General features: G+C 47.8%; 1 protein-coding gene across 41 annotated transcripts in view; it reads right to left on the reverse strand.

Annotated features, from left to right (window-relative positions):
* MAP2 (microtubule associated protein 2) overlaps window positions 1–22719 on the reverse strand; it is a 197917-nt gene that overhangs the window by 68529 nt on the left and 106669 nt on the right. For 36 of the 41 annotated variants that reach the window (XM_083842122.1, XM_083842114.1, XM_083842108.1 and 33 more), the window contains one exon: window positions 21839–21898. The exons of the other annotated variants lie outside the window; for them this stretch is intronic. The gene's annotated coding sequence lies outside the window, so the exon portion shown is untranslated. The remainder of the gene's footprint in view (window positions 1–21838; window positions 21899–22719) is intronic. 41 annotated transcript variants of the gene reach the window in all.

The raw sequence follows: 22719 nt of genomic DNA on the forward strand, positions 1-22719 counted from the left end.
GTGAGATTCTCATCTACACCCCTCAAGGAGGCTCAGAAAACAACCCCCCCAACCCAATCCCTGGCTCAGCTTTCCCCCACCCACCCCATGCATCTCGAACCCCAGGAGCAGCCTGAACCTGCGGCAGCTCAGCCCCTGGGTAACACAAACAGAGCCCGGAGCCTCTGCGGGGAGCGAGAGGGTAACGTCAGACATGACCGTGGGGAAACGCATTTCTGAAAATCCCTTGGACGAAGGTAACGGTTCTGACCCCACCGCCGCAGCCTGCAGGCTGTTATCTCTGAAGTGCCCTTCCCCGTCCCTGGCAGACACTCCCCGCTTCTCTTCAAGCTCTTGAGGAAGGATATTCACATCCTTACAATGGACTGTGTCACAGAAGTCCTCTGTGGAAGCAACAGAAGTGCTTTTATCTTTAAAAATAAATACAGTGGGCAGGCTTCAATGAGAGTTGTACGTATCTGGAGGCAGAATTTGGCTCAGTATTTATAATAGACCGTTATAGAGTGAAACATGGATGAATTCATTCTTGACTCTCTGTTATTCATCAAGTGCTCTCAGAGTTTATAATGGTAGTAGAAACACTGCGAGTGAGTCACACAATGCATCTTTGTGCTCGGCTATCTAGCAATGACTCTGCTGTACGGCGTCATTCACTCGCGGCTCAGGTTCACAGCCAGCACACAGGTGGGCCTTACGCCATCAGGTCAGTTGTTTTTCTGCCATTTTTTACCTGAAATTCATGTCCTCCTAACTCATGCAGAGCACTTGGGATGGCATTACGGATCTGAGCTGGATATTCTGCCTTCTAAACTAATAGCTTGTACAGGAATGGGGGTAAAAACTGACTGCCTCATCCTTTTCAGCCATTTGGGAACTGTAGAGAGAAGGGAAATACTTACATAACTTGGAATTAAGACAGAGGGACAAACCTCATGGGGAACATGCGGTCCAGCTTTGCAGCTACCTCTTCCTTTCAGAGGTGCTGTACGTGTATTTCTCCACCCGTGTGCTCTTTGGTGTGACAGCGGCTCCTGCTGCCGTGGCTGGGCTGACCCGAGCCTGAGCGCCGCGAGCTGGAGGCACAGCAAATCACCCACCATGATGCAGCACGAGGGAGCGGTGTGCAACGCCCAACATCATGCTGATTTACACAACTTGCTGTGCTAGCTGCCCTTCCATATATTTCGTGACTTCAGCTTAGCATTACACTAACGTTGCCTTGGCATGTAAGAGGATGAATTTTCTAAGAGTCTCACTTTTTAAGAGAACAGAATTAGGCCAATATTGGAGGATTTTGCAAAGCCCTTGCTTTCCTGCAGGGTGCAAACTAGCTCATACTGGCAAATAACAGGGAAAACCTTAAATTCTTGTCTGTGTACCAACTGCCCAGTTGGGGTGATGTACCTGCATACTAAATATCAGGCAGAGCGGATTAAAGGGTCCCAAGAGAATTTGCTGTTAAATTTACCTTACTGACAGCTGTGCCTCGAGAAGCCGAGGAAAGCAGTTGGGTATCGGGAACAAAAACAAGAGAGGAGGTGGGAAATCTGGGAGGACAAATTCTGGTAATCTCCTGCCACTATCAGAAGCTCAGCCTTAGCTTTTGCACATAGGACATGAACACTGCCAGTGCTCCTGTTTTAAGTGCAATCTCCGAGTATTTAGAAAACAGGAGGGCTGATTTTGGATGCCGCTAAGAACCACACCAACACACAAAGAGATCTGTACCAAATTTCACCCTTTCATTTCTATTAACATGCGCCTTTTCCCAAACTAATTGAATTCCTTGCAGCTGTGAGCGGCGTGCCTCACACGGCTCAGAGAGAAGGGCAGCAAACAGACCACGAACCGGCAGGAAGCCTCGCGGCGTCTGGCAGGAGCCATGTTCACCTTCCCCGTGCTTAAATATTCAGTCACAGTCCACGAGCTGCTGGGCGATTAACAACACTCACTAGTTGATCCTAGGCGTGTAAGTACCATAATTCTAGTAATATGATGTATTATCAGGACAAATTAAACCTCGCTCTCAATTGGAGCCACTCTACTTCTCAAGCCTAATAAAGGACAAATAGGTTTCTCTGTTAATTTATAACAAATCTGATTTATTTCTTCCTTGCCCATTCCTTGAGTTATTAGCTTGCAGCTAGATCTCTCTTTCTAGACAATACGAGCAAGACAATCCTCTTAAATACCACCTTGCATCTGTTACAAATACAGGCAGTGTTCATCTGCTCCCATCTGTATTAGCTTTCAGGGCTTTTAAAAGCTTTGCCAACCCTACACTGCAGACCATTAGTCGACAGCCATGCATTTTTTGTAGAAAATTCCTTCACTCACTTTTTTGGTCATACCTTGAGTTACAATACCGATGAAAAAGAGCGGATGGTGCCTGGACCACAGGCAGAACAAAGGCAGCTCGCTGTGGGAAAAGCAAAAAAATGTACTGCAACCTGCATCCTTGCCAGCACTGAAAATGAAGGACGGCTCCAGCCTGCGCAGCAGCTGAGCTGACTTCCAGCACTGGCATTGCAGAGGACGAGCAGAGAGCCAGAGGAGCTGCTTGAGCTTCCCCGCTCCTCCTTGCCCCTTGATTTAGCAGCCAGGCAGCCCATCACCAGCAGGACGAGGTAACTGGTACGTACTGGTCTGCAGGCAGAACACTTGCTGGGGCACGCGAAGTGGGGGAATGATTTCCCCTGTAGAAACACGACTCCTGACAAATTCCCCCTGCTCCGCACCAAGCCCCTCACGGCCAGCCAGGACACCCAAATGACGTAGAGGCGGGCCGAGAGGCAGCACCGGTCTGTTCCTTGGTGACTGGAGCAGGAAGACATTTTAAGAAAAGGTTTTTGCCTGGTGAGTACCTCCGAACAGGATGCTCTGGCTCCTCCCTGCAGTGCAGCACAGCCAGGACTGCAGCTCCTTTGGCAGCAGCTAGGTCCTCCCCGCTGCAGCGACACAGGAGCAGGTGAGTGGATGAGGAGGAGTCTTTCAACTGCCACGCCTGACCGACACAGCTCTTCCTCGCTGGGGAAGGTATTAATTCCCTGTGGCTGCTGGAAAGGAGCTTAGAGCATGACCAAGCCAGGCTGCCATCGGCTGCTGCCCTCCAGACACGTGGCGGCTCCTGCTCCTGCGCCCAGGGACCGCACAACTCGCTCAGGCTTCAGAAATCTAAACCCAGGCACCTCTTGCGATTGTGCAATAATGGCACCAGCAGCTTCTGCCTTTAAAAAAAACCATCCACCACGGGGCTCAGCTCTAGTTAAAAAGCTCCATGAATCCCCACCCACCCGTTCCTGCAGCAACACCACCCCTTTTTGACAGTTTCCATCCAGGATGCTGCATTTTTACACCATTTACCATTCATCAAATACGCTCCCAGGCGCGCATCTATCACTAGCCATGATTGCTTCCTGCAGGAGAGAGGAGAGGTATTTTAGCTGGTGAAGGAGCTGGTAACCATGACAACAGTGCCATGACAACTATAACGGATATCTGCAACGAGAAAGAAGGCAAAAAACTTATTACCTATAAATTTGGTCCCTGCTAAGGATAGCAAAAGCATCAAAGAAGCCAGAGCAGCCAGTAAAGGTGCTGACGCTGGATTGAATCACGCCCAGCCCTGCGGGTTTAAGGCACCACGAGCACCTCGTCCTCTCCTGCTCAGCAGCAGAGGGCAGGCCATGCTCCATCCCTGCTGACATCCTCCTCCTCCTCCTCCTCGCCCTCCTAAGGGGCTGACGGGTAAAGCCAGAGGACTGGCAGCTTTCCGCAGGAGCCTGGTGCTCCCCCCTGAAGCCAGTTCTCAGCAAGGCCAGGATTGCTCCCATGGAGCATCTCAGAGCCAAATTCCTCACCTGTTTTTTCTACCAAGTAGGCGTTGGGAGCCTCTCCTCGTGTTTTTGGGAAGGAATTGCCTTTGGCACGCTTGTTGAGGGTCCCCAGCCCTTAGCCAGCGCCTGCAGGTGCTCCAGCAGGAGCCGCTCACCGGGATGCTCAGGAGGCAGCGCTCAAGTGGCCTTTCCCCATAAAAATCTTGTGTCACCCTCTGAGCAGCTTTCCTCTCCTGGCCTCCTTGCTGCTGAAAGCTCTTGAAATCAAAACTTTCCATGTGGAGTGCTTTGGTTCCTCCAAACAAATGGAGGTTTGCAACTGTATATTAAGGAGTTAGCGCAATGAACACTTGTCTCCAAAACACGGTCCTTGTTTAAGTTTTTACGGTCTGCTTCTCTCTACTGAATTGTTACAGATTTGCCTCACTTATCACACATAAGGTTTCAAAAAAGACCAGATGAAACCTTTAGATGATTTAAGATGATTTTAAAGGGCAAAGGAGACCCAGCAAGCACTCAGGGAGTATGTCTCCAATAAAAAGTAAGATCTGTGCTTTTCTTACTTCCCCCTTACCACAGCGGTCACTCCAAACCTTGGCAAGAAGAAAGCTTAAAAGGCCTAACACACCACAGCTGAGCTGTAGGACGGGCTGCACAAGCCAACCGATGTCCAGAACAGCACCAAGGGAACAATTCTTCAGCAGCCAGGAGCACGCAGCTTCATACAGTCACTGCAGCCCGGGAACGAGCCTGGGGAAAAAAGGTAGCGCCAACCAAACCGTGTACGTGCCATGGCTGCTGCAAACAGGCTTCAGAGCTACGTGCCTGCTTTGCTCTCAGCTCACGCTATGATACCTCCATCTAAAAGCCCACAACAAGGCGAGGGTCCAATTTTGCAAGATTTCTTTTTTCCCCGCAGTGACCTTGCTAAGATACATTCATTTGATGCCGCATCTCTTCTCTCGAGAGGCTCCATGATGGATGACAGCTCCAATTAGGTAGTGAGGGTTATAATTAACTCTGCTACTATGTGACTTGCATACTGGGCGTGCAGGACAGGTCGGTGCTCTCACCGACATCAGCGGGGCCACTCTGCGTGCCGGTGAGACAAGCCGGACTGTTGAGCAGGGAGGTGCCATGCTGGTACCTGCTAAGCAAAACTCACATAAGCAGAATCTCACCCAGAACAAGCACATCATCTACACTGGGGAGTCTTGTCCTTCTCCACATATGTGAATCACTTCCATATCCCTTGTGTCTTTCAGTTGTGCCAAGATCTCATTAAACATGACAACGTTTTCACATGATCTTAACTTTACTCCATGAACTTTTAATAAAAAATAAAAAAAAAAGCTGCCTCTATAAATGTGCCTGCATTTTTGATTTTTCAAAGGTCTTGCCTAACTTTCAGAACTAATTCCGTCCCTGCTGCAGCACAATCTTTGAAATACCCAGATGCTATCTTTGGAGCATCATCACGTCAGCTCCTAGAAATGGTAAGACGGATGTCCTGGCCTAATTTCGGGCAGGCTCTTCTCCGTAAATACACGCAGGAGAACCAGCCCGTAGACAAGACTCTGGAATGCTGCTTTTGTAACCTCTCCAGGCCCACGGAGCCCCAAAGAGGGGCAGTTCAGTACCTCCAGAGGCAGATTTCCTGATCCAGCCACAATCTCAGCTTATTTCTGCCCTTCCATGCGCTGAGGTTAAGGAACGCTGTCATTATTCTGCAACTGAGCAAGCAACACAAGGATGCTGACGTGAAAATGAAGCACTGAAATGGTATCAGGAAAGGATCTTCAAGGCCATGTGCTGCTCCCATTTGTATGGGCAAGTCTTGGCTCACGTGAAGAAGGTTTTCTCCCCAGGTCAGGGGCAGATTACTCTTTTGCTGAGAGTGCTTTTAGCTTCACTTCACAATGCTCAGACACACCAGGCAATCACGTCAGGCACACAGCAGAAGCAGAAACATCTTACTGTTGAGCAGAAGCATTGTTTATTCATGCTGAAAAAGAGCATCAGACAGAAGAAAGCTTGTTCGGAGGTCCCTCCGTCCAGACTCACTTAAGCATCTCTGATTCTCCGTGTCGCGGTTAGCAAACCTTGGAGGCAGAGGCCCAGGACCCATTACAGCCAACACAAACCAACGCTTTTAACTGCAGCACAAAACATCTAACTGGAAATAAATAAATAGAAATGAAGGGACAAAGGCATGCAAAGCTGATGGGAAAAGAGGTTATTTGCAAAACCTGCTTGCTTTTATGATTGCAGCAAACTTGGCATGGGGAAGCGAGCGCTCGAGTTGTCTTTCCTAGGGAACATCTGAGCAGTGACTGCTGTGCTGCAAAACCTCGGTCCTACCCAAGCGGTAGGATTATTTCATCTCTTCATCCTATTTGCTAACTAACAATAGTACAAACAAAATAATTCTATTAACTTAAATATCCCCTCATGCTTGCAAGACTTAAAAATACGCTATCCAGCCACCCACTTTTCTGACCCACGGCTCTATACCCAGGCAAATAAAACACTCTCTCCCTACCTGGAAATGAGAACACCCAGAAATCTTTTGTGCCTTTAAACACTTCAGACAGCGAAATCACAATATTTGGGATACAATGTTATCACGTGATAGCTTTTCCCTGCCAAATCTTTGCTCAACCAACCCTACCGCTGACAAGAGGAAAGAAATGGAGCAGCCACTACCCAGCCTGCTTGGGCCCAGGGGACGCAGGGCAGGGAGGACACAACAGGTAATGCAGGAACCCAAAATCGTGGTGTTGATTTTGCAGCCCTCACTTTCAGAGGTGTTTTTTCCCCTTGAAAGGACTTCGGTTAAGATCTTGGGATGGTCACTGAAACAGAACCAGGAGTTTACGTGATCTGGCTTGTATTTTAACTACAAGGCTTCTTTTTAATTTTGAATCCTTTTTTTTTTTCTGAGTTAAGAAAATTAAGGTATTAATGTGTAAGGAGGAACCAACTCACTGAGTCATTCAGCCTTTCTGAAATCTTAATTGCAGGACTTGCTGTCACAGCAAAGGCCTATTTCAGAGCCTCGTTTCCTCCCCGGGCTCCCCCGGGTGCGTGCAATTACCTTCTTCTTGCTACAGGTTGGGTTTAACCTTGTTCTGCTGCCACACTGCTCCCACCCCGTGCCAAGGGGCTGACGTACGTGTGTGAAGTCAGTGGTGTTCTCCTGGGATAAGACGAGGAATGAATGAGTTTTGTGGGAGGCGAGAAGCAAGCCCAGGGCCAGGGAAGTGCAAACAAGTTGCATTGGGTGCAGAAAGCGCGTGTCAGGAACGATAAGACTGACAGATGAACAAGTTCAGTAACTGAGGAAAAAGTCTAGAAACAAACAAGCCATGGGGCTGAATGAGTGTCATTTTAATGTAAAGAGACAGCCAAGGGGAAGGAGGAAAGCTAGGATTTGCCATCTCCGACCGAACCACCGAGCCCAGACCCGGGCCATGAGCAGCGGGCAGCATGCGCTGCTCCACACGAAGAGGCAAGGAGCTCTGCGGAGCTGCAGCCTCAGGTCAGCGTGTTACCACCACCCGTGGTCCCCACCTGGTGGCACAACCTGCTGCTTTCCAGCACAGCCCGGGGCTACATGCCTAGAGGACCCAGATGACGGGGTGCTTTCCAGGCTGTGCACGCACAAGACGCCCTCAAGGTCACTTTCTGGCCATGGGGAGTAACGTATCTGCCAGGCAGCTCCTGCCCGGACTGCAGGCAGAAATTTCCACTCAAAGGGCAACAAAAAGCACGACGGGATAGAAGACGTGCAGAGCACAGATGGACAGAAAATTCACAAAAGCATTTGTGTGTTCGGGTGCTTCTGATGGCTTTTTTGAGCAGTACCAGGATCTAACATGTGATAATTTAGGCCACTGGAAAAAATCCTCTGGATTTTGTCTTTTGCAGTCTTTCAGGAGCACCAATACTGCTGTTGGTTTAGAATGTCTGAAGGCATTAAGTATTAATCACAAACGAAATACAGGCAGCCTGGAAAGGTGCAGGGAGTGCAAGCAGGGTGATTAAAGATCCAGAGAAGCTTCTGTGCAAGGAATGGCTAAACAGGCTGAGGCTCTTCCTCCTAGGAAAGAGGGGAATGGGACGGGTCTAAAAAACACACGCAGCATAGAGAAGGCAAGAAGAGAAAACAAACGACCCCTCTTTCCATGAAGAGTAACAGTGCAGCAACCAGAGGGGATTCTTCCCACTGTAGGGAATTACTCTGGGATTAGCTGCTGTAGAAAGCTCCAATGATAAAAGTTCACAGAGGTTCAAAAGGCACCTGCTGAATTTGCCGTCCATTAATTTGCTCACGGTTTCTCAATACGAGAGCCTTTTCTGGCAGAGGACTGTTTTTACCACGTAAATAAAATGTAGATCAAATGCGGCTTGGGGCCTTTACTTGCTAGTATAATATGAATATTAAATAATTGCGTGGTTTCTTGTCATTGCTTTTTAAAGAAGGGATGGAATATCACCAAGAGGGATGGAATATCACAGCTCCTTGCTGAGCACCGCAACGTTTAATAAACTGTGAAGGAAAATGCACAGAGCAGACTGTATCACACTGCAAATAAAAAAAACACCTATTGCTAGCAATGAACAGCTTTGTTGGTCTCCTAAGTTTCTAACTGAAACAGGGTGTTACAGCTCGGATGCATGTCCATCCCTCTGCTGATGCAGCCAAACAAGCTCTGTAGGCTACATCTCGCCACCTGCCTGGGGCTGGTGGAAAGGGGTTGCTCCTTTTCAACCTGTCCTGCAGAATCAGCCTGACCTCCTCCTGCTAAAATTCTGCAGCCAAGACACTGACACGGAGGTGATGGTTAGGCTGGGGCCAAATGGGAGGATCAGCTGAGGGAAGAGGTTGGGGTAGGGGTGCCCGTGAAGACAAAAAGCGTGTGAGGAGACAGGAAGACAGATGGCCCTGCCAGAAGGACCTGGTTATGTATCCAGAGCTGCCACTGCGAAGAGGTCCCACGAGATACCAAACGTAAATGTTTTATAGACGAGATGCTCAAAGCTGCAGCAGCGTAAGCAGCGCCTTGTATGTTTTCTTTTTCATTTAGGGCAAGCAGTCTGAAACACATGCCCTACCACTGACCTCAGCCCTGACCCAGAGGGGCTGTCTCTGTTCGGGAGGATGATTCATTCACTCTGCTAGAAGGGCTGGATGAATAGGCACTATTCACTCCGCAGGACGCTTAGCGCCCGGGATTCCCTCAAAATTTAGGTCTGACATGACTGGGTCAGTAACCACGCGCTTTTGTTCCTGTCTCCTTGAACAGAAACGTCTCTTTGCATCCTTCAGTGGTTCCCACAAATCAGGTCGATTTTTATGGCTTGCTAATTATTACTGCTAGACTTCAGGACAAAAAGAAGAAAATTTCTGAAGGCTCAGGGCACAGAACTTGCAGAATAAATCACTGTCTATCCGGCAGCAATGAAAGCCAGCCATGGCAGCCGCTTACTTACACATCTGTACAGTGCTGAACTTTATTTGTTTAGGAATGGAAAGTTTTGTTCTGCTTCTGTTGACGAAGAACATTAAAGACAGACCAAAAAGGCTAAAAAAAAAACCCTCTGTCACAAACCAGATTTTGTCAAGAGGTGCATCAACATACATCATGCATATGAAGCCATCTGCAAGGACGTTGGGGTTGCAAGGTTACACCTCGAGAGTTTGGCTGCGGAAGAAATTAGAGGTGACGGCACAGTCCTAACTGGGTCTCCTTGTGCATATGTTCCAGGTTTGAGCCTAGTTCAGTAAACAGGTTTTACTCTTCCCCTTCCCTCTGCCTACATCATCCCAGTCTGGGCATCAACCCCAGGGGCTCCAGTCCCCCACCTGTCCACGTTTGCTGTCCAGATTAAACATTTCACTGTTGCACACTTAAATGTATTATCCTCCTCAAACCGGGAGGAGGTATCAAGTCCTCTCCTGCAGCTTTCATCCCAAGCAGCATTTTCCTCATTCCCATTCCTCTGTCACCTTCCAATTTTCCTTCCTGAACTTCTCACCCAGTTTCTTCTCTACAATCTGCCTAAAAGTCCTCCTGAGGCTCCTCGCAGCCCAGGGAGCAGCGCTACACGGAGGGATGGATGGCATGACAGACAGAGGGGCGCCTTGCTTCTGAGTCCAGACATCCAAAGCTGGTCTGAAGCGAGAAACAGCCATCACTCTCTGCACCGAGACTTACCCCTCATCAAACGCTAAGCATCCTTACAGAGCTGTGAAGACACATCCAGAAAGAATTTTTAAGACAATACCTCTATATTATATAAAGGAGGCCTTTGCTGCTGCCCTCGTAGCTGTTTCCAATCTGAAAGCATTTACAGGAGCGAGGCTGCAGCACAAACTAGAAGAAGAAAACCCCAGAGCTCCTCTTCCTGAAGCACTGCTAAGATCAAACCCTACTGTGGGCCTGCCAACCAACGGAGATTTCCAGGAAGGATTTATGCTGGTGCTTTGTCAGGGCTCTCTGGGAACACTACAACAGTCAGGAAATTCTTCTTGAAGCAAATATTTACTTGTCCTTCAAGGAGGGACTTTATTTGACACAGAAGGACTTGATATGAAAGGACACTGCAAAACTGTAATCCTCGTTACATTTCAGTTGTCTTTTGCATTTCTGAACATTTCAGAGGGGCTTTCCTTGGTGAACTGGGAATTGTTAACATCAGGCTAATAAAGACTACAATACCCAAATCATTGTATTTGACATGAAGCCCACGATCAAGTGCAAAAAATTATCATTTAAAAGGTAGGGTTGGTATTTCAAACACCGACCATTCAAACGATGTGCTGCTTTGAAGAAGGTACTGAGCTTTACTGTGCTGTGCAGCTTCCAAGGAGCATTGCTCACAGCCACTTGCAGCTTCTGAAGTGAGGGTGGCATTCTTCCTCTCTGCACTGCAAGAAACGACTACTGAGACAACGTGTTTTTCAATAGAAGGCTTCTTTCTATCAATACTAACTGCACACAACGGTGACAGGAAGTGACTGTATAATAAGTTCTCTCCATATAGCTACTACTTCATTGCTCCATTACTGAAGAAAAAAAAAAAAAAGGATGTGGGTATATTTTCTTTGGCTCTTGACCTTTCCCTACTGCTTTACCTGTTCAGAATCCCAGGATGCTTTAAAGTGAATGATTTCCAAAGTCTGTCGGGAGATTGATGAACACTGTCCAATGCTCCTCTAACAGGCCAAAACAACCTGCTGCTGCAAGAGAGGAGCAGGAGGATGCAGGAGGAGCTGGTCTTGTGGTGGATCAGTGCAGCATTCAGTTCCTGCTGAAATTCCCAGAGCAGTTCTCAGTCAGTGGTATAGAAAATGGCCAGGGAAAATATTCTGATGGCACAGCATTATGTCACTTTTCACTCCAGGTCTTAAAAATCCAGATTAAAAATTCCTTCTGACTTGATTCCTAACATCCATTTCTCCATTTCAGCAGCTGCTGAAGAAGGAAGTTACGAGATCACAGAAAGGGAGGGCAGCAGCAAAGTGATGCAGCCATACTAAAGAACACGTTAGGGTCCCACGACTGTCCCATTTCTTCTAACCACTGGGAAGTGTTTATGCATGGCCAAATTAGACAGGAAAGGGTAAAACTGAACCCTTACACACCACAACAAATAACTAGCCCCTTTGCACCAAAATGTCTAAGCAGCCGACGTGTTCTTGAGGAGGATGTAGAGCAGCCTAAGTGCACAGCAGATAAATAACTGGGGAAGTCCAGGGAGACACCAAGTCTCTTCTACATAGCTGAGATGGTTTTGTCCAAAGCCTAACTGCAGCATTCTGTCTTACAGGCAATCTTGCTACCTCTCTAAATTTTATTTTCAATGCTTCTTTGGAGGTGTGGGCTTGGCCTTACTGACAAAGCCAGGTATGGGAGGTCACCAGTGGGCCTTAACCTTCCCCAAAAGGCAGCTCCCCAGAGAAGGCAGTAATTCTTCTGCAGGTGAGCTAGGCAAGGACGTGGGGAAATAGCAGTAGCCTCCTGCAGGCAGGCTGTAGTTTAAAAAACAAAAGTTACCAGCACTTCACTTCCACAAGTATTTAACAGCAGGAAACAGCCAATACAGTTTCTGATTGTAAACTAACCTCTTGCTCAGCAAAGAGCAAGTTGTAGCTTACGTCTTCTGACACCCTGCAGAATTATTGACCTGCGTTCCCGCGTTCCCTGCCTTTATGCCAGACTACAGACACATCCCAGTATAAATTCATTAGGTGTAGCACACGAAGCACAAAATGCAATGGAAATGTTTACATCGGACAGCCAAGCAGACCGTCTAGAGATCAGACACTATCACCCCATTTCCAGGAGTTCACATGTTGTAGACGTGTGGTGCTTTCCAGATCAATTCATTAACAGAAATGAACCATTCGATTCAGATCCTCCCTGATTTCCCTTTAACCCCTTCCTGCTGCTCTTCTCTGCAGCTGTTCGCATGTACCACGATAAATGACAGCCCCGTACACGCCCCCCAGCTTCCTGAGGGTTATATGGGTGTTTTGATGGAGGGTCGTGCTCTCAGTAGTGAATCAAAGTACCTGTCAGTCAAGCTGCCTCTTTCAGGATTACAGACACAGCAGAAGCGTGATGCCAGAATACAGCAACATAAGGAGCACCTTACACATCGCTTTAATTGTGCCCTCTTTACAGAAAAGACAACAATAGAACCTGGTAAAAAACAGACCACGATTTTCTGCATTCAGCAACACTTCCTTCCATTTTCCTTCCCTTGTCATCTCTGCACCAGCAATACTGAAATAACCAGCATCGCTGCAGTTGTAATGACTTAACACCCACCTCGAGCACATACAGAAAAAGACTAATTTAGTAGGCTTCAGTGCTTTTAAATTATGTTTGTTACCATGAGAACTTGATTAAAATGCCACCCACAAGCTTGCAGAAAGGGGGGAAAAACAACAACAACAACAACAATCTACTTTTAATCAGTGGTAGTACACTTGCTGCATTGCAGCATTTTCATAAGCTCCACAACCTCCTGCAGTAAGAGGCAGCAGAGATGCCCAGACAGATATATTTTGCTGAATGCTTTATTCTAGAAAAAATGTAGCTGACAGTATGGTTGTCACCCACTACTATTACACAATATTCCATTCAAGGAACATAAAGCACATCTACAAGTTCTGTTCCATGCTACAAATTGGAAAACCAGAGATTTACGTGTTTGTGCAAGGCAGAGGCAACCCTGACAGCCACTCGGGACAGAAATTTATTTTTGGTGAGATCTGAGACTAATCAAAGCTATGTAGCACTCTGGATTCTTCTCCATTTGGTCCATTTGCTAGTTGTATAAAATTAGGCTGATTTTTATGTGTATATACGTTTCTGGACATTCCTATGATACCACTGTGTCTGTCTGTTTGTTGTGCTGAAATTCACAGCCCCATGGCCTTTGGACTAACAGCTATGGACACTCCATTACTGCAGTTTGACTAGGAGGCACCCCGAGCCTGCAGCCACTTCAGAGCAGATAATTAGCACTGTGGCTCAATCAAGAGCCAGTAATAAGCTGCATAAATTAGCTTGTTCAGTAGGGTATGTTTTAAATGCAGGAGCTGATGCAGATGCTGATGGCACGAGAAGGGGGAAGAGTTTCACACCTCAAATTAGAATAACTGACTAGCCACTTACTCAAGGACTCATCTCACGCAGCTCTTTAAGAAGACACTCATTTATTCGTCCATGGGACAGAAACTGCCGTTATTCTAATTAAGAGAACGGCCAGAGCGCATCCCATTTGAGATGGGAACAGAATGAACCTTCCTGTGAAAGATCGATCACCCTCTTGGGGACACTGTCCCTGTCACAGCACTATAGGCATCCTCTGCACGACTTCACACGAATCAGCCTGAGGAGCAAAAACCTATCCCCCAGAGAGGGACGGCATGCACCAAGCCAGAAACCCCAGCTACCATCTTAGGAGGAGGGAAACAGAGAGCTGAAAGAAAGGAGAAAAATGGTCCTTTGGTACAACGTCGGAGGAGCAGGAAGGTCTGTCTTTTTTTCGCCCATATCTTCATACATTATCAGCTGTTCTATCCCTTTAAGCACTGCAGATGACAACACGTTCTTCACCAGGGGAGGTAAGGAGCCCATGATCCAGCAGCTAACTGCAGCAAACCTGGGACCATGCCCCCATAGGGTTACAAAAAGAGGAAGAAGAACGGCATCATTAGCCAGACCTCCTGGTGATGAAAACATAACTGCTCTACTTTGTGTTCAAGGAAAAGCTTGGCTTACTTTTCATAGACATGCATTTTCCAGGAGATTAATATCGTTAGCAATTATAAGGTACTTTGAATAAGGAGATTTCCCTTTTATTATCTATGGGCTGCTGACATTACGATTGTCTCACCTCTTCTCTGGATTAATGTAATTATTATTTGCTGGCAATTTGTCCTCTTCCAGTGGGTATTAGCTGCATGCAGTTTGCTAAAAATTGACGAAAGGAGGAAGAAATCCATGCACTGATTTAAATGTCTATCAGATCATCTCAAATGGAGTTTCCATAAGGAAACTTTCCATGAGGATCTTTCCAAGGGCTCTATGTTTAAGGCACTGAGCTGCAAGATCAAAGTTCAGTCCAGGGCTCTGCTGTTCACCTGCTCCACGACCTTGAACTTATGAAAAAATAAGCCTGTGCCTCAGCTCTCCCAACTGTGAAAGAGGGATTATAATGTTCATGCTGTCCATTACTTGCCTGTTTGCGCTGCAAACCCTTCGGGGCAAGTGCTGTCTCTTTTTATCTGCGTGACGACGCTCTGGCTCCCAACCAATGCCTTCACATCCAGATTTCAGAAAGTTGTGTTTGAGGAAGGACACTGACCAGACACAGCATTTGCCTGGAGGCAGCATGACAAACTTTTTCAGCAATAACCCAAAAGGAGAGGATTGTAGCACTTGCCTCGGAGATCTGAGCTTGAGCTACTGCCTGGGCACGCTGGGGCAGCAGAGGGGGCTGGGATGCCACCAGCCTCCTTGGCTGCCCTGAGCTTTGGCTGTCCAACAGCTCCAGCCCCTGGGAGCCCAAAAAGTCTGCTCAGGCCCCTGGCGCTGCTGAAAGGGATCTTGAGCCCTTAAAACCCTTGAAAATCAGCCAGGACTGGCAAGAATAACCACAGTTTAAAAACATGTGTGTGAAGTCTCTGATGAAGGTTGCAGCCTGCACACCACACTAAGGAGCCCCTGTTATTGATGTTAGCATAAAAAAACAACAAAAACAACAACAAATGAAAATGCAAAATCTTATTTCAGCTCTGTAGGGCTGCTGGCCTGGCCAAGTGGATTGTCTCTAAATGACTTAATTCCTTCACAGACTCTCCCTAACACTTTCCCCCTCTTTCCTCCAGGGAGCTATATAAAGCTTTCTGCATTTCTCCTTCTGATGGCTGCTCATTTCTAAAAATACTTTTACAAAGAACTGCCTTGGGTAGCAATTAAAAATGTGACACGTTGTAGTGCCAGAACCCACTTAAGCAAACATAAATCACAAGGTATGCACCAAGTCCTTGATAGCAGCCTCTCTCCACAACTACATAACAGGTCCTTAAAATTTCTCCCTGCCATTAAAGCAGCATCGTCAGCCCCCTGCTTGATTGTGCTGGTTAGCTCAGCTGAAGATGTGTGAATGTGCAAGCAATCCAAAAATACTTGCTCCCTAATTCTCTCATGATGTCTGTGCTCCTGTTGCCTTTCTCTGCTGTCTGCTGTGTCTATCCACATGCAGAATTGTGAATCACACCGGCCAATTTCGATCATGTTTGACAGAAGACACTAAGCTCCTACCTACCACCTCAGGAAACCTCCAGATGGGTAGAGGAGATGGAAGGCATTAATGCCTCTGGGGACAGAAGGAGAAGAGCTCAACCCCTATTCCTTCTGCTTGGCAGCTTCCTGCTGGTCTACTCAGCAGATGTGGAGCTCATGCTCAGCCACATCATAGGTTGCTTCTGGCCCAATTCACTGTCTGAGCAGAGACAGGTAGGGGATGAACCAGGTGCTGGTTAAGCTGCAGGGGGAAAACACTGCAGAGAGGTCTTGGAGAGCTGCTGAGGAAATGCTGCGTGGAACTGAAATTAATTCAGGGGACCCCGATGGTCCAGGGAGTAAATGGAGACAGCAAATGGAGATATTTTGGTAAACAAGCAGAAAAAACATAGGGGAATAGAGCCAGGGATGAAGGGAAGAACCAGGTGTTGTGGGTCTGAAGAATCACAGGAGAAGGTGTGAATCTTCCACGGGGAGTCAAGGGGATGAGGAAACCGGTGGTACCCCAGGGAGGGAGCAGCAGGGCTGGAGAGCAGAGCACAGACTGCAGGCAGCGCAATGGAAAAGGTGAGCTGTGAGAGCTGGCACCAGGCTCCAACTCACACTGCCAAATAATGCCAATCACTTCAATTTACAAAACTGTTTAATTGGCCATTTCCAGCAATGAGCTGAACTCAAACCAATATGGAGACCCAACTCCGGGCATTTCAAAGCAGATTTGCCCTAAAAGGCATAGGAACAGCTCAGTTTCAGAAAGGAGGCTTTACCACATCTTCCCCACTTTCTTCAGGCCAGAAAAAAATAGCTTTTCTTGCCTTAATTTGGTACTTTTGTTGCTAGCTGAAGCCCGTTATCTAAACATTCAGAATGGGGGGGGGGGAAGCAAAAGAGTAGCATCTGATTCCATTTTAAGGCCAACATTTGGACCAGTTTTCAATGGAGTCGAACTGTTTTGTCCATTTCTGCCATTTGCTACAAGCGTTGTGTTAGTAGCTGTTCTGTTGCTGTATTAGAAAAAATATTCCCAGTGGAAAACATGCTAAACAGCAGAGACAGACTAAAGATGAAGCCAGCAGCATGTATTTTGTAACTCATAATACACTCGATTTTAAGTCAAAAACAAAACAAAACAAGTAAAAGAGCATTAGGTCCCATGTCAGATGCACAATCAATGTGCTTTCATGCTGATATGTCTCAGGTGAACTGCATCACGTGAGAATTGATTTCCCAGCATGAGCTATGGGGTCTCTAAGCCAGTAATTACACTGGCAAACACAGTCTTACCAGCCTGCTGCTCACACCTCCACGTCTCTTTGTAGATCTGACTGTAAGCTCTTTGGGGTCTGGAACAACTGCGCTGTTTGAGCACGCAGCTTCTAACACAGCAGTGATCTAATCCAGACTTGGACACCTAGTCGCTAATATTATGGTAGCTACAGCAATGAATCAGAGCGTTAACAAGAGTCACAGCAAAAGCTGTTGCACACAGTAGCTAGCTCCCAGGCATCCCGCCATTAACCCTAGACTCGATCCTGTTGTGTCTAATTTTGTTTTCATTCCACCCATAAAGCAGAACCCTAATTCTTCTGTTACATTTCCTCACGGTAAAATTACGCAAGGGTAATTGTATAAGCAAAATATTTTTTTGCACAAAGAAGTTGTAACTAAAATAAGGGTACCAGGGAGATTTTATTAAGGGTATGCTGCAGAGAAACCTTATGGATGTAGGTAGGGGTAACATTATAAATTAACTGTTGATACAGGGCTGATGAGCAGAGTGCCTTGAAACCTGCCCTGCATATTCCATGCAAACATGGTAAAAGGCCGAAGAACAGGCAAACTTACAATTTTATTACAAAAATGTCCTGAAGCCTTCTGATAAAGAATTGGAGGATGATTAGGAAAACGAAGAAGAGAACACGCTGTCTCTGTGACGCCAGGATTCCCCTTTACACGTGAAGCCCTCAGCAGGATGTGACTCGTGCAGTGCATCCTGTCCCTCTCCCGGCGCAACTCCTCCAGCTGCCCACCATGTCCTAGCCAGAGCCCGGGCTGAATGATAACTTCCTGCTTCAGGAGGGACCAAAGCCTCAGAGGGATTAGAAACGAGGGGAAAAAAATGACTCATCTTAAGGATGACAACTAGAATATCTTTGGTCACGATTATGAAGAGTTTTCTTTCATCAGCTGTGCTGGAAAGAACATTAGGAACAAACATCTGCTCTTCGCATAAGCCTCGCTGCTCAATACAAACGAAGCTGTGCCTCTCTCTTGCAGGCTCCTCTCCTGCTAGAACGCACACAGCACTCCTGTTCCTCCCCCTGGCTGTTCCAAAAGCATGTTTACTAACATGACTGCTAAAATACACCTAACTCAGGCTGAACTCTGAGCATCGGGCTTTCTAGCACTGAACCTGAAGGGGTTGGTAGCGCTTAAGCAGCCGGGGACTTGCACTACAAAGCCATTTAAAGATAGCAAGTCGGGATGGGATCATTTTTTCCATGATTGCCTTGCAGGCAGCAGTGATTCCAGCCCCCAGTGTTGATGTGCGAGAGCAGATCCCCGTGTCCTGACACCAGCCAGAACCAGATGCTTTGCAGGAGAGTTCAAGAGAACTTGGCACTACAAGCTGGGGATAAAGCTGGCTTTAGGCAGCAGCAGCGTCTGCTGTGGGAGACAAACAAGGGACACCTGGTAGGTCAGACTACACGAGGAGGCAAGCAACACAAAACTTTCTTCGCCAGCTCACTGCCCCAGCTGCACCTCGACAGGTTTGGTTTTGCAACTCATTGTTTCTGCAACTCCTTCTTCACACTGATGTGAAGTTATAATCCTTAGAAAATGATATATTTTTAAAAGAAAGTCCATGGCAAAGCTTCAACTGACTTTAGGAGAGCTGAGCTCCTACTCCCGGTATGGAGTTTTCTCTCGAGATGTGATTCAGGAGACAAACCTTGCAGCTGGGAAAGTTCAACATTAGCACACTGGACTGGTTCTCGAGCTGCAGGAAGCACTCTGTTGATTTTACTGTCAGAGATGCAAAAGAAAATATGCTTCTCATCTGCTGAAAGTTTTCACATGAGCAAAAACCAGCTCGCCAGCTCACCTTGCTTATTTTGGTTCCACTGTGCAGGCAGTGCACTATTACGGCACAGGAGGGGAAAGGCTGAGCGCTGGGGTCAGCTGCTGAACCTGAGAAAAGCACCGAGCACTCAGCACACAGAACGGTCCGGCTTTGCTTCCTCACCAACCTCTTCCTGCAAATGAACCTGTCACTGCTCATCATCACAGAGGGGAAAGTAAGAATGACATTTCCCTCTTCCTCTCCCCTCCGGGTCTCTCCGACCCACCTCCCGCGTCCAAAATACCCACCAAAAAGCTGCAGCAAGCCATGTACTCTCTGCCTGCCAATTCCTGCCTCAAGACTCCCGTTGCTTGGCTGTAAACAAGTGTTAAGCATCTACCAGTGACTCAGCCCAACAGGTAGGCTTATTACCACCACCACCATCAGCGTGATTTACTAGTGACAGGGGACATTCTCCTTCCTTTCCATCACTTAACAACCACGCCTGAGGCCTTTCAAGATGTAGCAAATGCTGATGACGGGATAAGTACAAGTAACAGGGTGTTCTGCTTTTATGGCTTCTGTTCAAAACAGGTGTTTGCAAACGGGAGTGCAGAAACTGGCTATTAAGATGATCAGAAGAAAGGAGGAAGAGGCAGGTTGATCATAAAATCAATGACAGCACTGCCTTCAGAGGAAGCAGCAGGTAGGCTGACGACAAGGGTGAGCACAAGGCAGCTAAAACCACAGGCTAGTTTGGTACAAGAACACTGCGGCTGTCGATAAATTTTAGCTGGAGGCTAGGGAGAGGTTTCCAGCTAGCAGTGGGGTTGGAGACCAGCCTACGGGTCAGAGGAGACTATTTTTAAGAGGGCAGCTGATGAAGGTGGCTTGGATGCGGGCACGCCAAGAGCCTCCTTCAGCCCTGTGCCACAGCACCCAGGCAGGGACACCTCCCTGCAGCCTTCCCAAAGCCGAGCAGGAGACACCCAAGCCAGTGGCATGGAGAAAAGAGAAGACAGAGCCAATAACATCACCAAGTTGTATCTTGTGCTCTGCCTGCCTATCACCTTTCTGTTACGCGTCCTCCCCACCTGACAGCCCGGCCCTGGAGGACGCTCAGAACCCATCACGCACCTGCAGCGCACTATTTCCACTACTACCCCACACTGCTTTCCCTGTTAGTCACTGCGTGACAAAGGACAGCTAATGCTCACGAGATGTCACCGTCAAATTTCTCCCCCCTAACCGCTGATGTAGTGACTTTGCATGGAAAATACTAGCTCTGGCATTTTCTCTAGTCTGAGGATGTATTTCATCACCAGCGGAACACTACCAACGGAGGAATGGTGAACACAGTAGAAGTGCCCATTACTTTAAGTCTTCAGAGCCCGCTTAATCCTTCACTGGGCACTTGCACATGGCTGCACGGGTATCGCAGGGCCATGGGAAAATTCCTAAAGCGCGCAGGATCGCTGCAAGCGGCCTTGTGCTGCCCTGGCAGGGGCTGGCAGGCAGCCGGGCCCAGCGGGGAGGCCAGCGCTCCTAACCCAGCTGCTGGGCTGCCCTGAACGCCAAGCACTCATGCTGCCACCAGACAGACAGACCTCCTGCGGGTTTAGGGTTAAAATGTGTCCTGCAAGTACCAGTGCAGCCAGGGGCCGGCAGCCCTGTGCCCCCTCGCCAGCAGCACGCCCCTCGGGGACAGGAGAGGCTGGCACACGGCTCTAATCTGACTTTCGGGTCTGGGTTGATACAGCTTGCAAGAGAGAATAAATAGTTTAGAAAGAGAGAGAGTGCCTGGCACTTGTGTGTGCTCTCTATGCACCCTCAAATCCCAGAGGGACAAGTCTGATCCCTGATTTCCTTTTCCTTCAACCCCACAGGGCCAGGAGAGACGGCATGCAGATGTCAACTAAGGGGTTGTTCAGGAAATGAGTACATTTATGGGTTTGTAAGAGCTGAAACAGTCCAAAAGCAGCCTCAGACCCAATACATACACTTAGATATACAAGTGCGTGTGTGCACGTATACACAGATGCCAGATCTCATGCTATCAATGTTTTTGCATTCTGTACTATCAGCTTGCTTTCCTTTAAAGTTGTTTTATGTTTCCCCTTTTTCATCATCAAATATCTTGGCAGCCTCAGAAGCATGGCACAGACTACTCGGTGGGAATAGGGGAAACTCATTTTGGTCAGAAAAGAGCAGAAAAAACATGAGAAGTTTAAAAATACTCTAGGACTCCTTAGTCTATTCTGTATAAACAAAATTGCTGCCTTGCTTTTCCAACATCAAAAAATGGCAGCTTGCAGAATTTCAGTAAAACAAAGCCCTGAATGGCCTGCCCACTGGCTCATGAATATCACCCGTTATTAATTGTTACTCCCTTCCCCTCGAAGTACAATCTCACAGAAGGAACACAGAGGAGGTAGCTTTACCAGCTGAAGAAAACGTTTCTTTCCACACTCCTCCAAGGATGCAGAGCGTGAACCGTCTCCAGCTTGCTGAGCTGACAGGAGACCCTGGGAAGCTGCCCACCCTCCCAGTACGCCTTACATCTGTCACTTTACTACCAGCATCCCCTTCATCTTCCTGAAAGCCTTGTTTTGCTCGTACTGCAAGGCCAGGGTGAGCACAACCAGAAGAACAGCAATATTTCACCCTACCTGCTCAAGAGTAGTTATAGCAGCAGAAACCCGGTCACTTTGGCACCCTATTCGCTCTGCCCTACTGCATTTCTCCCTTACGCTTTGTAGGAAGTCTTTTAAATGAAATCCATTCCCGTAGCAGCAACACCGTCACCTCTCTCAGATGCCCTCCTTTAGCACCAACACCATCTTAACTCTTTCCACCCTGAGCTGTAAGGTGGTTCTTGCTAAACCAGAAGCAGGGAGACAATTGAGTAGACAAGGGGCCTGGTGGCTCCCATCAGACATAAAAGGCTTTTAAAATAAAAAACAAGGAGGATTACAAAAGTGGAAACTAACCCCAGAAAAACCAATTGTTCCAGGAGTTACAGAAGTTTTCTTCTTGCTCTTTTCTCAAGCCTCCCTGGCCCGGTGAAGCAGCCTCCGTGCGAAAATAGCTAACAAGGAAAAAGGTCATACCTGTTCAAGCGGATGACAGGATGCCGCGTCTGGTTGTTAAACAAGGAAAACTCTCTGTTCCTATGAAGAAATAGAGAGAGATACATGCTATTTAGTCGCTATTCAGTTAGTTTAGCATTAACTCAATACTGCAAGGACTATAGGATAGTACATACACAGACACCTACATCCAAGACTTTCTCCCAGCTTTCTTTCCCAAGGCTCACTTGAGACACAATAACCCAGATCCCCTCTTGTGTCCAGCCTGCTCTGGGACCACCAAGGGGCTCCTTAATCCCTAGGCCTGCCCTAAGGACAGCCAGCTGGTGATGGCCCCAAAAATCCCCGCAGCAGGGATGGCAAATGGAGCACGACACACTCCTGGCCAAAGCCCCTCCACTTGAGGTCTGGCCGGGCTGCTCCACACGCAGCCCTGCCGCCGGAGGGCTGCAAACAGGAACTAGGAAGGTGCTTGCAAAGATGCCCACAAAGTAATGGAAGAAGAGCTGGAGGAGCTCACTGAATGGAAGAAGACCCTGGAGTCTGTTCCCTGCCAGCCCGAGAGCAGTGCTCTCCACTGCCTTTTATCTGCCTTGGCCCATAAGTGCTGCAGCTCACGCCTAAAGCTCTTGTGCTGCACACTCCCACAGCTTCATAGCCATCTGGGGACAACAAGTTCAAGTGCTTGGCTCCGCGTTGTCCTCTGCATGCCCCCCAGCACTGCCTTCCCTCCACTTTGCACCTCCTGATGATGAAATCCCCTGAAACAGCCCCCCAGCGAGTCCCCAGTGTGCCATTTCAGAGCAGCTGGGGATGCCAGTGGACAGATGCCAGTCAGGGAGCAAGGTGCCTCTTCACCACGTGTCCCCTTTGAGTATCCTCAAAGGTGCCTGATGGGGACA

The sequence above is a fragment of the Anser anser genome (genome assembly GCF_964211835.1).
Source record: "Anser anser genome assembly, chromosome: 6".
NCBI lineage: Eukaryota > Metazoa > Chordata > Aves > Anseriformes > Anatidae > Anser > Anser anser.